This window comes from Pseudophryne corroboree, chromosome 6 (genome assembly GCF_028390025.1).
Source record: "Pseudophryne corroboree isolate aPseCor3 chromosome 6, aPseCor3.hap2, whole genome shotgun sequence".
Taxonomy (NCBI): domain Eukaryota; kingdom Metazoa; phylum Chordata; class Amphibia; order Anura; family Myobatrachidae; genus Pseudophryne; species Pseudophryne corroboree.
This window is the reverse complement of record NC_086449.1, coordinates 763,736,360-763,751,540: the sequence shown is the minus strand read 5'-3', so window position 1 is coordinate 763,751,540 and position 15,181 is coordinate 763,736,360. Positions and strand designations below refer to the sequence as shown.

At 46.6% G+C, this 15,181-nt stretch overlaps 1 protein-coding gene across 3 annotated transcripts in view; it reads right to left on the bottom strand.

The window, feature by feature from the left end:
* The window catches only part of ARAP3 (ArfGAP with RhoGAP domain, ankyrin repeat and PH domain 3), a 289,723-nt gene extending 277,703 nt beyond the window's left edge, over positions 1 to 12,020 (bottom strand). For all 3 annotated transcript variants that reach the window (XM_063928560.1, XM_063928559.1, XM_063928561.1), the window contains exon 1: positions 11,733 to 12,020. The gene's annotated coding sequence lies outside the window, so the exon portion shown is untranslated. The remainder of the gene's footprint in view (positions 1 to 11,732) is intronic.
* Positions 12,021 to 15,181: the final 3,161 nt, after the last annotated feature.

The window sequence follows — 15,181 nt, the reverse complement described above, 5'->3', positions numbered from 1 at the left end:
ATGCACAAGATATCGCTTAGTGACGTCATGCCGCGGCCGGGGCGTGCATGCAGTTTTTGGACGACAGTCCAATTTGAGCTGCATGCCCGGCCAACAGCGAGGGTCGTTAATGACCCGTGGGGCTGCGCATCGCTCGTCGTTCGGCAGCGCATACACTATTCGATATGGTAAACGACGTCACTCAGGAAGGGCAAAATGAGAGACGTTGTTTACTTTATCGTCAAGTGTGTGCCCACCTTGAGCGCTTGTTGCAGACTGAGATCAGAAGTCTGACTGTGAATCCCAATACATGTGCTTGCTGGTGAAGGCCACCAGAGCTATTCAGTCCTTCATGGCCTTGAGCCACATACAGAGCTTCCAATATTGTCCCTTTGGGAGTAAAGACAGTATGACTATAGTAGGGAGACAGCCCAGGAGGGATGTTAGCATCAGCTATGTCAGGAGATAGTCCGCATTTCTTTTACTCCCAGTCCATTGCATGAGCTTTCATTGCAGTATGTGGGAAGAAAGATGTGGCCCAATGCCTGTCCATGCGCTATTCTGTCTTATGTACCTTTAATGAGGCTCCCATCTCTGTCCTTCAATGAGCACTAATGGAGAAAACACTCGAGTGTGGCCATGATGTTTATGGCTACAGAAATTAACTGAGAGGTTACTATTACCACTTTTCCACCTAAGAAGCACGGGTCGCAGCCGAGAGCCTGACACATGTGCTACCCGGCTGAGGTCCGTGCTCAGCCCCCTTTCCCACTGCACTCACCAACCCGGCATATTGCAGAGTTGGTGACGCTGCTGGCGACGCAGCAGGGGCGGCGCTGGGAGATCACATGACCTCCTAGCGCCGCTCTTCCATACACTGTGAATAAGAGCCGTGTCGCATCGACACGGCTTCCATTTACACTGCACAGCTTACCGGGTTGAACTCGTGTTCAACCCGGCAAGATACCCGGGTAGGATTCCCGGATCACTTGATCCGGGTTTTTGCAGAGGGACCCTTTTCCACTAGCAAAAAACACAGGTAACTTCGCGCCCCCGTGCATTTACCCGTGTTTTTTGAGCTAGTGGAAAAGGCGTATAATGTCAAGAGGAGACGGTGGATAACTACATGCTCCTAATTACAGCCACAGCATAGTCAAGGCACAAATGATAAATTATAGGGTACAGCATGAACTGGTCCCAATATGTTGGCAGTGGAACTATAAGGTAACAGTTACAAAGACAGTTGAGTATATATGTTCCTTGTAGTATGAAGACAAAATATTCCATTTGGCCTCTTCTCTGGTCTTTTGGGGGCACTGAATATAGGGAAGCTGCAAATAATGAACAACTAAAGAGGATATTTATCAAGGGTTGGAGAGAGATAAAGTACTAACTAATCGGCTTTTGCCGTTTTACAGGCCATGGAGGAGATTTATCAGTGCTTGGAGTATTAACCAATCAGCTCCTAACTGCATGTTACAGGCTAGGGTTTTTTTTCCGTTGGGGGTGGAGTTGTTACAGGTTCGTTATAGCGTCAGTGGATATGAGTGGAACTGACACTGCATAGCTCATTAGAAGAAGTCTAAATGGAGACAGGAGTTATTCTTACACATGAACATGCAGTTGAACTGCAGATGCTACCGATAAAAATAGGGTATTTTTCCATGTTGCACAACATTTCTGTTCATTTTAGTTCCCCTTTAAAATGAAATGGCAATACTTATTTGTTATCGTACACAATGCGAAAATGTAACATTTTACATAAATCGCTTAAACCCGTCACTGCTGAGGGTACTCACCCTTGTCCGAAAGTAATTTTTTTCACATTTGCGCTTATTACATCTCATCATCAATATCAATTATTTTATTTAATGCGGTACCCACAAAAATTACATATACCTTGGGGGTGCGGGGGGTTTAAAAAAATTCTACTAGTCATCCTACTCATTCTATCATTTCAGTTTACTTTTTAACCCAAACGCCCCCAAAAAAGTTTTTATTAATTGAAATATCAAGTAAAAGCAAATGTGATTCTTTTTTGTCCATACTATAAATACTGGTTCTTGTATTGCCAGTAATGCACTTTACCAAAATAGTAAAAAGCAGGATTTTATGCGCGTACCGGCGTCACCTCCTGAATTTACTGGCAGCTGCTGCAGAGAGTCCCCACCAGTCCATGGACTGCTGAGGACAAGGCAAGTAACTTTTGGGGGGTGCTACAGCCCCCCTAGCTGATACAGACATCCCAGCTCCACTCTGTACACTACAATAGAACAAGGAAGTCGTCTTACACGCCCACAAAATTCCCACGCCACTCGCATGTTCGCTTCCCAGTTAGCGCCAATTTCACGGAGAGTGCATCCCGTCAATGGCCGGATCAATCAGTAGGCACTAGCAATCTCTGTCCGTGTGCGGATTCCTGATACGGCGCAAGCGTAGAAGCAAGATGTCTTTGTTTGGCACATGTACAGTATACAAAAATCCATGAGACCCGTGTGCGTTGAGATATGCATCTGAATCAGCCAGCTTATCTATTCTGGGAGGTGCGACTACTGCTTTTTTGCTATGTGTATTTTTGTACACCAGTGCATTCCGTTGTCTCATTTCCACTATGTGGGTGACCTCTTCTTATTTACATTGTGAACACTTTGTATTGCAACATTTTGAAAATAAATATTTAAAATAAATAAATAATACAAAATATGTGCTCACCCACTTCAAAACTAAAGGGCCCTACAGACTGGGCGAGCCGCCGCCGAGCTGCCCGACCACCGATACAGCAGACGGGCGACCAGGCGGCGGGGAAGGGGGGGGTGGGAGGGGACGTGGGGGAGTGAAGTTTTTTCACTCCCCTCCCCCGTTACCCGGCGCCATAGCAATGCATGCTAATATGGACAATCTCGTCCATATTGGCATGCATGCATAAGCGACGGTGCACCAACGATTAACGAGCGTGGGGCTGCGCATCATTAATCACTGGTGCCTACACATTGCACGATATGAACAGGTTCTCGTTCATTAATGAACGAGAACGTTCATATCGTGCAGTGAGATCTGCCAGTGTGTAGGGCCCATTACTGTCATAAAGCCACCTTAAGAAATATCCGGTGATGGGGTACAAACTAAGCCGGAGATGTTTCACTGGATGCCCACTGAGTGAAGGGGCCTTATTCAGGTTTGTTAGCAAACCAAAAAAAGTTAGCAATTGGGCAAAACCATGTTGCATTGCAGGTGGGGCAGATGGACCTGTGCAGAGAGATTTAGATGTGGGTGGGGTGCGTTCAAACTTAAATCTAAATTTCAGTGCAGAAATAAAGCAGCCAGTATTTACCATGCACAGAAACAATAGAGCCCACTCAAATCTAAATCTCTTTGTACATGTTACATTTGCCCCACCTGCAGTGCAACATGGTCTTGCTAATTGCTTACTTGTTTGGTTTGCTAACAAACCTGAATAACAACTGAATAATAAGTACTGTGCATATACATCACCAGCATACTTTACTGCAACCATTCACTGGCAGCATTAGGAGAAAGCCCTCACAGAGGAGTCCGAGCATCTTAAATACCTGCGCAACTGTAACCGGTGTCGCTGAGATAGATTGTCAGTTAGCGCTACATACTGATAAATAGACCACTTTATCAGCTGCAAATAAGTGAAGCAACTGAAAACATTTATATTTATATAACTGCAATTGTAAATATTGCAGCTTGATTGCAATTTTTAGACTCGGTGGAAGATAAAATAAAAAAAAAAAACTGTCATAAATGAGACAATTTTTTTGTATTTGTTTATGTATTCCAGTGATTATCAGGAAATACATTTATTTTACCCAGTTGGAAATATTTGTTTAACGACCAAGTTGTTCTCATGGTGAAATAGATAAAAAATGTTCCCAGACACTCGGAACATACAGCATTAGACACTAGTTCCATTACCAGGGCGGAACGATTGAATTCCTTTCATTACACAAATAATTCCATCTGATCATTCCAAATGAGGATGTAACTTAGTATAGATTTTTTTTACATTTTATAAATGTAATGTATATGAAAACTTGCAAGAACTTCATACTTTGTGATTTATTCTATTTTTACCTAAATTTGGACACAACACTTTTGTGCTCATTGCTTTAGCTATAATTGTACCCATTGAGCAGTTTGTGTTTTAGTTAAGTGAGATTAACATAAACAAATGTAGATGAGTATTCCCTTTAAATTATTAAAGCAGGATTAAATGCGCACTTTGGGCTGATGGGTTGAGTACGATATGTCGTCATCAAATGTCGACATGTTAGAATGTTGACATATCGTACCCAACGCAACCCTGGTGGCTCAGCGTTAACTTACCTTCTCCTGGCAGCTGCAGCGCCACCAGCGAAGTCCTCCGGGTCCCAGCGGTTATGTGACCATCACTTTCAGGTTAGCCCTCCGGCATTCCGGCTGGTATTTCTTTGCTATTCCTAACCCTTAACCCTCCCCCTAGTGTCTAACCTTAACTTGCCCCTCTACAGAATAACCCTAACCTTCCCCGCAGCCTAACCCAACCCCCCTGCGCCCGCCCGCACCCCTGCAGCCCAATTGTGAGAATGTCGATACCGGAACACTGCCTGTTGACATTTTAAGAACATCTACACCATAACTGTCGACATTGCAGTGTTGACATTATGTCAACATGCTGTCAACCTTTTGACTACATCCCAGGGTTGATTAACAAGCAGATTCAGAGTGGCGGTGCAGCTGCATAGATATTTGCAACGCTGCATACGGGCGAATATCTGCATTGCATTCTGTGTAATTGCGCCCGAGATGCGTGCAACGGTGCGGAAAATGTGTGCGCTATAGAAGTAACTGTTAATAAATAATAAGTGATTGGACATTCTCTGTGCAATGATGCGCAATGCACTGACGCAATATAAAGCTTATTAATAATGTAGTATACATCAGAGGGCGTGAGGCCTTAGTAATTTAAGCAGTGAAAAGTGTGGAGAAGTGAGCCAGTGGAGAAGTTGCCCATGGCAACCAATCAGAATTGACGTAACATTTATAATTTGCATACTATACAATTGTACGGAGCAGCTGATTGGTTGCCATGGGCAACTTCTCCACAGGCGCACTTCTCCACACTTTTCACTGCTTCATGAATAGACCCCTTAGTAATCTGTTACAGGTTGAGTATCCCTTATCCAAAATGCTTGGGACCAGAGGTATTTTGGATATCGGATTTTTCCGTATTTTGGAATAATTGCATACCATAATGAGATATCATGGTGATGGGACCTAAGTCTAAGCACAGAATACATTTATGTTACATATACACCTTATACACACAGCCTGAAGGTAATTTTAGCCAATATTTTTTATAATTTTGTGCATTAAACAAAGTGTGTCTACATTCACACAATTCATTTATGTTTCATATACACCTTATATACACAGTCTGAAGGTCATTTAATACAATATTTTTAATTACTGTGTGTATTAAACAAAGTTTGTGTACATTGAGCCATCAGAAAACAAAAGTTTCACTATCTCACTCTCGCTCAAAAAAGTCCGTATTTCGGAATATTCCGTATTTCGGATATTTGGATATGGGATACTCAACCTGTACTATAATAAAGACTGTTCTGTAAGGAACTGTTGACTATGTTAAACAGTTCACAAAAATAACCAGATGGCTTACCAAACAGAGAAAACACGGCACTTTATCACTTAGCGGACTGGGTTTAAAAGTCACGCTGTAAACAGGGAAGATTACGGTAACTGCAAAACAAAGGATGACTTTGGATTCCAGTGATAAAAAACTAAAATCAGAAAGAAAATGCATGGATTTCTAGCACTGTGTGCATACCTATCTTACCGACTGTAAGTGGCTACTTTCTCATGACAATCTGTACTTGCGCAAACATAAAAATCACCGTAACTGCATAATAAACCCACAATGGAACAAAAGGGTTAAACTGTGCACAGGAGGCACTTTTCTGACTTGGCAAAGTTTAATCAGCCACTTCCTGCAAAGAACAGAGGTTTAAGTTTGGGGTGGTTTTAGGGCATGTCCAGTTATAATTTTTCTTCTCTAGCTTATAGTGCTATTTCCTGTTAAAAGAATAGTGGGCTTATTTTAGGAAATCCCTTGTCTTCCTTTCTACTTTCTAAGCCTGGTTTCTGGATAAAGATTTCTATTATGCTTAAGATTATGCCCCCTTACCCCCCTCCTCCGCCCCCTCCTTCATATAAAAAATTGAACAGCCTCACTGATAACATACCATCCATACAAGCTGATACACCACACTGTCAATTCAATCCCTGTGTCACACTGTCTGTGTATGGAACACTTTCATCACAAATAGGTTACTCAATGTTATTTCAAGATACATTATGACTACAGAATCAAGGATTGTGTTTGGTATTCAGCTGGGGGGGGGAGAGTCTGGGAAACCTGGGAAAAGTCACTGGACAAAACAGAAATCCTAATTTCCCTGCGAGGACACAGCGCTACTGCATCTAAGGGATGAGGTTACATCTGGTCATCGAGGCCTCCTCAGCTTCTAAACTGTAATATGCAAATGAGGGGTTTAATTCAGGTTTGGCATTCAGTAGACTGATTTCTGAAAGGATTCAGTATTTGAATAATTAATTGACTAGGACACATCTCTAAGCATTACAAGATATAGTCTATACGTTTAAATGCAACAAGTCCCCAATGACAGAAACACAGATAAGAAAAATTGCTTAGATAGATAGATAGATAGATAGATAGATAGATAGATAGATAGATAGATAGATAGATAGATAGATAGATAGATAGATAGATAGCCGTGTGTATGAACTATATTGTATGTGATCCGCCGGGTTGAATCCGATATTCTATATTGGATGACATGCAGCAAAATTTTGGCTAGATAGCATTTATTATCAGTTATTTATATAGCGCACACACATATTCCGCAGCGCTTTACAGAGAATATTTGGCCATTCACATCAGTCCCTGCCCCAGTGGAACTTACAATCTATATTCCCCATCACATGTAAACACACACATTCATGCTAGTGTTAATTTTTGTTGGGAACCAATGAACCTACCGGTATATTTTTGGCAGGGACGTGCAGTCAGGGGAGGCAGGGGAGGAGGTGCCTCCCCTGTCATTACTGATTAAAATAATATAAAGAAGATACTTATGACGCATATTCTGTGTCATAAGTATTTGCTTTATATTATCCTAATCATTACTATTGTGTAAAATGTGTTTGGGAGGCACCGATCGTGGTGCCTCCCTGTCAGATAGGGAAAGGTATGGGGAGCGGGGGGCGGGCGTGGGCGAGGCCTAGCAATGGGCATTAAAAGCCCATTGAAATAGCATGGGAAAGTGGCACCATTAGAGGTGCCGCTTTCACACAGGGATGTGCTTTCAACCCATGAAAGCACGCCCCTGTCAGTGAGGCCACAGTGATTGGCCAGCGGATCCGTCACTGGATCCGCTGTCAATCACTGTTGTGGGCGCGGCGGAGGTGCGGGCGTCGGCGGAGGTGCTGGCGGCGGAGGTGCGGGCAGCGGGAGTGCAGGCGGCGGAGGTGTGGGTGCGGGCGGCGGTGCAGAGTTTGGCAGCGGAGCATTACCAATTTCAAAAATGGCGCCTTAGCGTCATTTTTTAAATTCAAGATGGCCGCCGCGAGCCAATCACTTGCTGCGTCATCGCCCCGTCCCCTCCGGCTGACTTATATAAGTCAGCGCGAGGGAGCGGCTGTCAGTCCGACGGCGGAGGAGAAGCAGAGAAGAGCTCCTGAAGAGAAGACACCGTGGAAGTCCTGGATGGGCGGCGGCTATGCAAAAGAGCTTAGCAGCCGCCGCCCACCAGGTGAAGACGCTGGAAGCCCTGGGGAAGGCGGCGGCCATGCAAAAGAGCTTTAAGGCCGCCGCCTCCCAGGTGAAGACGCCAGAGGAAAATGCTGGAAGCCCTGGGGAGGTGGCGCCCCCCAGGTGAAGACGCCGGAAGCCCTGGGGAGGCTGCGGCCATGCAAAAGAGCTTAAAGGCCGCTGCCCCCAGGTGAAGACCCTGTGCAATAAAACTTTTTTCTTTTTAAGACTGTATGGTGTTTTTATTTTAATATTTTCTTTACAGGTGGACAACAGGTGCCAGCAGGCCATTTATGTCCGGGCATGCTGGCACTTGTGGTTCTCCAAGTGCCAGCATGCTGGGGCAGGCTTGCTGGGACCTGTTGGCCACCTGTAAAGAACAATATTACTATTCTTTACAGGTGGACCACAGGTGCCAGCGGGCCATTTATGTCCGGGCATGCTGGTACTTGTGGTTCTCCAAGGCTTGCTGGGACCTGTAGGCCACCTGTAAAGAATAATTTTAACAATGAACCCCACACCCACCAAGGGTGCGGGGCATAGCACTGGGCAACAGTCCCTGGGACCTGCATTTGTTGTTGCTCGGGAGGGGGACTCCATTTTTATTTTTTGGGGCCCCCACTTCCAAGGAATTCCAGCCCTGGGCTGACTAGTTTTGGGGGGCAGATTAATGTCATGGCAGGGGGACCCCATACCGAGTCTCCCCTGCTATGGCATTACCCTTCCCTGGCTGGTTCTGCCCGGTGCTGGTTTCACGAATGTAGGGGGGGGGCTACACTTCCCCCCCACCCCACTCTATTGGGGAGGGGGGGGGGGGGGGAGATGTTAGCTGCTTGTGCCTCCCCAGCCATTGACCTCACCGCACGCCACTGATTTTTGGATTGTGGGAGGAAATCGGAGTACCCGGAAGAAACCCACGCAAGTACGGGGATAATATACAAACTCCACACAGTTAGGACCATGCTGGGAATCGAACCCATGACCTCAGTGCTGTGAGGCAGTAATGCTAACCATTACACCATCCGTACTGCCCCAAACACTATCTAGTGCATATTGCACCGCGTGAATTTTAACGTTCGATAATGTATTTAATTTGTGTCATCACAACAGTGAAGGCCCATACACACTAGACGAGAAAATAAAAGATATCACTCAGAAGGGCCATTCTGAGCGAGATCTTTGGCTTGAGAAGCCATATCTTATGCTATATCTTAAGGTGGGTACACACTAGAGCGACGGGTATTCGTTCCGATGTTGGAACAAATCCCCGTCAACCCTAGATCGTGTGTACACACTGGGGCGATGCTAGTGAAGGTCGGAACAAACATGTTCCGTCCTTCATTCACATAATACAGGGCGCTAGCGACAACGCTTGGTTTTATATGCATCACATAGAACCAAGTGTCCGTCGCTAGCGTCCACGGGAGTGCGTAATCCCCCGAACACACTGAGCGATGTAGGTAATATGTCGTTACGAAATGGCATATTGCGCCGACATCGCTGTAGTGTGTACCCAGCTTTATGCTAAATCCTATTGTGCTAAATCTTACCGTGTGTATGCACTATTTGCTCTGTTCAGGAACTCAAGGAAATAGTGTAAGATACTTAATTTAGCCAAAATCTTTGGATGGATGGATGGATGGATGGATGGATGGATGGATGGATGGATGGATGGATAAATGGACGGACGGACGGATAGATATCTTTTTGAGAATACACAAATGTAACCATGCTTCTCAATCTTTTAGACCACACAAGAAATCACTCTGAACAAACACTTCAGTCATGATGAGTCTACTCTGTCATTATGGGTGGTTGGGGGGCAGCAGGGTGATTCATGACTCTCACAAGAAAACCAAGACCAGCACCAGGATGCTGAGTTTTCCAGCACAAGGATTCAGAGTTTTGTCTCCAGAATGTTTAACATCCCACTTTTATGCAATGCTTTTATGCACACATCTATTCTTATCCTCTGGGGGTATAATGTCACCATGCTTTGAAGAGAGCAGAAATCCTATAATAGTGAAGTTAAGTGAAGCTGTAATACGAGGGGATATTACGGTGTTGCCATGCCACCAAAGACAATATCCCTAATGTTCTTGCCAGGGTACCTGCATATGTGCCCTGGCTCTGCAGCAACAGTCCTCGGGACCTGCATATGTGCCCTGGCTCAGCAGCAACAGTCCCTGGGACCTTCATATGTGCCCTGGCTCAGCAGCAACAGTCCCTGGGACCTGCATATGTGCCCTGGCTCAGTAGCAACAGTCCTTGGGACCTGCATATGTGCCCTGGCTCTGTAGCAACAGTGCCTGGAACCTGCATATGTTCCCTGGCTCAGCAGCAACAGTCCCTGGGACCTGCATATGTGCCCTAGCTCTGCGGCAACAGTCCCTGGGACCTGTATATATGCCCTAGCTCTGCGGCAACAGTCCCTGGGACCTGCATATATGCCTTGGCTCTGCAGCAACAGTCCTCGGGACCTGCATATGTGCCCTGGCTCAGCAGCAACAGTGCCTGGGACCTGCATATATGCCCTGGCTCTGCAGCAACAGTCCTCTGGACCTGCATATGTGCCCTGGCTCAGCAGCAACAGTGCCTGGGATCTGCATAAGTGCCCTGACTCAGCAGCAACAGTCCCTGGGACCTGCATATGTGCCCTGGCTCAGCAGCAACAGTCTCTGGGACCTGCATGTGTGCCCTGGCTCAGCAACTACAGTCCCTGGGACTTGCCTATGTGCCCTGGCTCAGTGGCAACAGTCCCTGGGACCTGCATATGTGCCCTGGCGCAGCAGCTACAGTCCCTGGGACTTGCCTATGTACCCTAGCTCAACGGCAACAGTCTCTGGGACCTGCATATGTGCCCTGGCTCAGCAGCAACAGTCCCTGGGACCTGCATATGTGCCCTAGCTCTGCGGCAACAGTCCCTGGGACCTGTATATATGCCCTCGCTCTGCGGCAACAGTCCCTGGGACCTGCATATATGCCTTGGCTCTGCAGCAACAGTCCTCGGGACCTTCATATGTGCCCTGGCTCAGCAGCAACAGTGCCTGGGACCTGCATATATGCCCTGGCTCTGCAGCAACAGTCCTCTGGACCTGCATATGTGCCCTGGCTCAGCAGCAACAGTGCCTGGGACCTGCATAAGTGCCCTGACTCAGCAGCAACAGTCCCTGGGACCTGCATATGTGCCCTGGCTCAGCAGCAACAGTCTCTGGGACCTGCATATGTGCCCTGGCTCAGCAACTACAGTCCCTGGGACTTGCCTATGTGCCCTGGCTCAGTGGCAACAGTCCCTGGGACCTGCATATGTGCCCCGGCGCAGCAGCTACAGTCCCTGGGACTTGCCTATGTACCCTGGCTCAACGGCAACAGTCCCTGGACCTGCATTTGTGCCCTGGCTCAGCAGCAACAGTCCCTGGCACCTGCATATGTGCCCTAGCTCTGCGGCAACAGTCCCTGGGACCTGCATATATGCCCTGGTTCAGTAGCAACAGTCCCTGAGACCTGCATTTGTGCCCTGGCTCAGTAGCAACAGTCCCTGACTATCACTTTGCATCCTAGGTGATGACAATAATTTCGGTCAGCAAAGTGCATCTATAACAGTAAGCAATAAGTGTATGTAAGATATTTAGAAAGCAGCCAGTTGTAGTGGATAATAATATCCCAGCTACAGACATGTCTGGGTAATATACTGTATATAGCTGCAGTTACTATGGCAACTCCCATGCATGCTGATTCATTTTAGTAAAGTAGTTACATTGTAGATATAGACTCCAGGGGACCATAGAGACATTTCTTGTTGGTAACTTATTAAGATAAAACAAAAGCATGCATTATCTATAGGTTATTAGTCAATGTGTAATGCAGACAGCACACAGTACAGTACAGCGCTACTCACCACGTCCCCAGCATATTGCAGATGGTCCCTGGGACAGTCCAATCCTCCTGTTTACTTTAAAGCTGAGTATCTCTCTTCTGCACTTCGCCAAGGCGCACAGATGCGCCACCGCTGCGCTGCCCCTGCACTGGGACTCCAGGCTCTGTGCGCTCTCCCTGCCTCCCCGTCCTCAGGCACTCTCCCCGGCTGCATGAGCCTCACAGAAGCCGCCAGGCTGCCTCCTAATTAGAGGGGAGGAGGGAAGTTATCTCTCTGCAGACGGCTGCAACCATCAGCTCAGCGGCTCCCTCACTCCTCCTCCTGTCTGTATCCTGACTCACTGCTAGCACAGTGGGCTGTGCTGCTGCTGCTGCTGCTGCTGCTGCTGCTGGGGCGCTACCAGCCCTCCCTGCGCGGCACTGGGACGCCCGGATCCGATTGTTCCGCACGCTCAACATACCGCAGCCTGCTGCCGCCTCTGCTGGTGATCCCGATACTCGGGGAGTCGCTCTGCCCATGTGGCCCTGAAAAAGTAAATTGCATCTGAGTTTTGCAGATCACATTTTGTTTAAAATAATGATTTTTATTGATTTGTGATATGGACGATCAGCTTCAAATGGGTCTAGGACTCCAGGTCGACAACAAAAAGGTCGACGCACCTTAGGTCGCCGCCAATTGGTCGACACACCTTAGGTCGACATGAACAAAAGGTCGACATGGACAAAAGGTCAACATGGGAAAGGTCAACATGAGTTTTTTTATGGGGGGTTTGTGTCGTTTTCTTCGTAGAGTGAACGGGAACCCCAATTAGTGCACCGTGTCCCCCGCATGGCTCGCTTCGCTCGCCATGCGTCGGGCAAGGTGCCTATCTCCACTACCGCTGCGCTCGGCACAGATTACCGTTCCAATCGTAGTCCACGTGGATCGTTAAGTATGAAAAGGTTCCAAAAAAGAAAAAAATAGTGAAAAAATTCTGTCGACCTTTTTCCATGTCGACCTTTGTCCATGTCGACCTAAGGTGTGTCGACCAATTGGTGTCGACCTAAGGCGTGTCGACCTTTTTGTTGTCGTCCTGTAGTCCGGATACCCTTCAAATATATCTATCTATCCTCCTTATAACTATCATCTATCTATCTATCTATCTATCTATCTATCTATCTATCTATCTATCTATCTATCTATCTATCGATCCTCCTTATACCTATCTATCTATCTATCTATCTATCCTCCTTATACCTATCTATCTATCTATCTATCTATCTATCTATCTATCTATTATTATTATCCTTTATTTATATGGCGCCACAAGGGTTCCACAGCGCCCAATTACGAGTACATATGCACATAATCAAAACAGGAAAACAGTGACTTACAGTTGAAGACAATTTAGGACAAGTACAGGGTAACTAAGTATATCTACACCAGTAAACAACAGAGATAAGTTCCAGGTGGCCAAAAAAATGTGTGATTTGGGCAGTTGAGGATTAATAAAGTAAGAAAAGGATAAGCACATGAGGGAAGAGGGCCCTACTCGTGAGAGCTTACATTCTAAGGGGAGGGGTAGACAGACAGGGGTGACACAGATGGGGTACATAGAGAGCGTGGAAAAGAGGGTTAGGATGAGATTTGGCTGGGTTTGGTAAAGAAGTGGGTCTTAAGAGCCTGTTTGAAGTTTTGTAGAGAGGTGGAGAGTCTGAGGGGGAGAGGTAAAGAATTCCAGAGACTGGGAGCAGCATGTGAAAAATCTTGGAGATAGGAGTGGGAGGAAGTAATCAGAAGACAGGAGAGTCCATGCATTAGCAGAGCGAAGAGGATGGGTGGGAGAGTAAAGGGAGATAAGGTCAGAGATGTAGATGGGAGAGGAGTGGGTGAGGGCTTTGTAAGCCAGTGTGAGAAGCTTGAAATGGATTCTGAAAGGGAAGAGAAGCCAGTGAAGGGCTTGTAGAAGAGGGGAGGTGGACGTAATGCTTTGGAGAGGAAGATAAGCCGGGCAGCAGCATTGAGGATAGAGCGGAGTGGAGCGAGGTAATTGTCAGGGAGGCCAGTTAGGAGGAGATTACAGTAGTCCAGTCTGGAAATAATCAGTGAGTGAATAATGATCTTAGTGGCATCCTGGGTGAGAAAAGGGTCTGATCCTGGAAATGTTTTTGAGATGAAAATGACAGGTTTGTGAGAGGTGCTGAATGTGTGGTTTGAAGGAGAAGGAGGAGTCAAGGATTACGCCAAGACAGCGTACTTGGGGGCTAGGGGAGATAGTCGTGCCATCATTGGATAATGAGATTGTGGGAGGTGAGGCTGTGCGGGAGGGTGGGAAGATGACCAGCTCAGTCTTAGACATGTTGAGTTTAAGAAAGCGCTGGGACATCCAGGAAGAGATAGCAGAAAGACAGAGGCACGAGTGAGGAGAGCCGTGGAGAGATCTATCTATCTATCTATCTATCTATCTATCTATCTATCTATCTATCTATCTATCTATCTATCTATCTATCTATCTATATCTGGTTCAAGTTCAGTCCCTAGGACCCCATGGGTTAGCATGGGTGTGGTCCACACTTAGGTCAACAGTGTCTAGGTCGACCACTATCGGTCGACAGTAACTAAGTCGACACCTAAAATGAGTCGACGCAAGCATAAGGTCGATGTGACAAATGGTCGACATGCGGGTTTTTTTTTTTTGGGGGGGGGGGGGAATTGGTGTCATTTTCTTCAGAGACTGACCGGGAACCCCAATTAGTGCACCGTGTCCGCTCGCCATGCTTCGGATAAGGTGCCTCGATCTGCGACTGCTGCACTCAGCACAGGTTATCGTTCCCAATTGCAGTCCACGTGGATCATAAAGTATGAAAAAGTTCCAAAAAATTGTGAAAAACTCATGTCGACCTTTTGTCATGTTGACCTAGAACATGTCGGCCTAGTAACCATGCCGACCTAGAAACCATGTCGACCCAATAGTGGTCGACCGAATGCATGTCACTCCTAAGTGTGGTGAACCTAGAGACCGGATACCGTTAGTATACAGATGTGTCCTCTTAATGGGGGTAATTCCAAGTTGATTGCAGCAGGAAATTTTTTAGCAGTTGGGCAAAACCATGTGCACTGCAGGTGGGGCAGATATAACATTTGCAGAGAGAGTAAGATTTGGGTGGGTTATTTTGTTTCTGTGCAGGGTAAATACTGGCTGCTTTATTTCTACACTGCAATTTAGATTGCAGATTGAACTCACCACACCCAAATCTATCTCTCTCTGCACATGTTACATCTGCCCCCCCCCCTACAGTGCACATGGTTTTGCCCAACTGCTAAAAAATTTCCTGCTGCGATCAACTTGGAATTACCCCCATAATGTTGCTCCGCTGTGTACACACGCGCGCACACGTCGCAAAAGCCACCAGGCTGCATACACTCGCTCCCGCTGCTCTTCAGTGCATTACAAATGGATCGCAGGTACGAGCGTGCGCATACACCTGTCG